Raw genomic sequence first — 2,500 nt, forward strand, 5'->3', positions numbered from 1 at the left:
AAGCTCTCGGTGCCTGTCACATTGACCATCGCCAGTGGTCCGCAGTAGCCGCTGATCGAGAGACCTGGCGACGCACCATCCACCAAGCTGTCTCCTCCTTCGAAAACAACCGCAGGGCCAGCCTTGAGGACAAACGCAGGAGGAAGAACCACGACGCTGCAGCCGCGAACCCAGACCAGACTTTCCCTTGCAACCGCTGCGGCCGACTCTGCTTTTCCCGCATTGGCCTTGTCAGCCATGAGCGTGCCTGCATCAGACGTGGACAACGCCCTTCCTAGATCTTCGTCAGCGAAGCCAGGTCATGATGATGATGATGATGATGATGATGATTGAAATCATTATAATTATGTTCGTAATTTTCTGCAAATATTTCTGCAAACAAACTCAACGAACTCACAAGCAGACAAAATTGAAACAAATTGAAACAAACAAAAAACGGAATGATAAGCCTCGATGTCTTCGTCATCAAAATTATCGGAGTTATCTTCTGAATCATTGTACAAGTTTTACTTCATCGCTGTTCACATTAATCATAATTTCCTCAAAGGTTTAAAAGGATTGTGAGACTGAGACTGTCGTGGCGTCGCCATTTTGAAGAAGATCAGTTTCAATTCTCGGGAGATGAACAGGATTTCGCGAGAACTAGATGACTCAGCGAGTTGGAAAAGCGGAGAAAAATCACTTTGATGAACATTTCCTGAGTCTATCGGCATTAGTCAGTGGTTTTCCACCTTAAAAAACAAAACAAAAAAAACCGCACAAACGTTTGATGATGAAATACCTCCAATGATTTAACGGAGATAGACGTAGCAGAAGGCTCCGAGAGATGCATTGGTTTAATTAACTGAAGAGGCAGTTAATGGTTAATGTCGCCTACGTGTAAACAGGACAACATTCGAGAGTGGACAGGCATGGAGCTGAGAGACACCCTGAGAGCGGCCGAGAGACGCGAGGACTGGAGAAAGGTGGTTGACAAAGCTTCGAAGGCGCCCCAAAGGATTCGGAATCTGAGGGATCGGTGACGGTGACGTGACGTGTAAACAGATACATTGACAATGTGTATTGTGTTGTGTTGTGTCGTGTCGTGTCGTATCGTTTTGTGTTGTGTTGTGTCGTGTCGTGTCGTGTCGTGTTGTGTTGTGTTGTGTCGTGTCGTATTGTGTTGTGTTGTGTTGTGTTGTGTTGTGTTGTGTCTGTTGTGTTGTGTTGTGTTGTATCGTGTCATGTTGTGTCGTGTCGTGTCGTGTCGTGTTGTGTCGTGTCGTCTCTTTGATGCATTTAATCATTTTTGTCTGTGTGTCTCTGTTTCTTTGTCTCTGTTTCTCTTCGCGCTCCTTCTCTTTGTCTCCCTCTTTATCTCTTTCTCTCTCCCCCCCCCCCCTCTCTCTCTCTCTCTGTCTGTCTGTCTTTCTTCCCCCTCTTTCTATTTCTTCCCCGGATAAGAATAATCTTTAATATTTTTTTTGCAAACCCAACTTGTCACTAGTTAAAAAACCACTGATTATTTCGCGTCCCTGTCTCTTTCTCTCTGTGTCTGTCTCTGTCTCTCTCTCTGTTTGACTGTTTGTCTGTCTGTCCGTCTATCTCTGTCTCTCTCTCTCTCTGTGTCTGTCTCTCTCTCTCAACGGAGGTCTTTTTTCCGTTTTTCCCAATGATTTCTTGTCGCTGTCAATTTCTATACAGCGCAACAACACAGTACGCTGGTAATGCCAGAAAAGGGACGTGCTCTCTCTCTCTCTCTTGTTCTTTTTCTTCTTTTCTCTCCCCCCCCCCCCCCATCCCAACCCCCCCCCCCCCCCCCCTCCCCCCCCCTACGCTAATGAAAATCAAAGAGTTTCTAACTCGTACCCTAAAAATAGAAAGGTGTTGCGTGCATTGACCGACAGGAAAATCAGGAGACGCTAACGAACGGAGCGACAATGGGCCGTGCGCTGTGTTAGTGCTCGGCACACACCCAAAATAGCTGGCCGCTAAGAGAGCAAGAGGATCGTCTGACTGTCCGCTTTGTCAGGCACTGATGGAGACAGGGTTCTGGGGAATTCTTCTGCTGTTTTCTGTTTGCTGTTGCTGTTGTTGTTGTTGTTGTTGTTGTTGTTCTTGTTGTTGATGATGTTTGTTGAATGGGGTAGTGGTGGTGGTGGTGGTGATGGTTGTTGTGGTGGTGTCGGCGGTGTTTGTATGCGGGGTTTGTTTCTCTGTGTGTGTGTGTGTGTGTGTGTGTGTGTGTGTGTGTGTGTGTGTGAAGAGATTGGGGGAAGGGGGGGGGGGGGGGGAGAGTGGAGTGTTGGGAGAATGTGTTCATGTGTGGGTGTGCGTTTGTGTTTTGTGTGTTTGTGTTGGCAGTGTGTGTGTGTGTGTGTGTGTGTAGAAATTGAGAAAAGGTAGGAGACATACAAGGAGAGAGAGAGAGGGAAGGGGGTGGGGGGAGAAGGGGGCAAAGAGAGAACGAAAGTGGAAGAGAGAGAGACAGAGACAGACAGAGAGAGAGAGAGAGAGAGGA

Source organism: Babylonia areolata, chromosome 9 (genome assembly GCF_041734735.1).
Source record: "Babylonia areolata isolate BAREFJ2019XMU chromosome 9, ASM4173473v1, whole genome shotgun sequence".
NCBI classification, from domain to species: domain Eukaryota; kingdom Metazoa; phylum Mollusca; class Gastropoda; order Neogastropoda; family Buccinidae; genus Babylonia; species Babylonia areolata.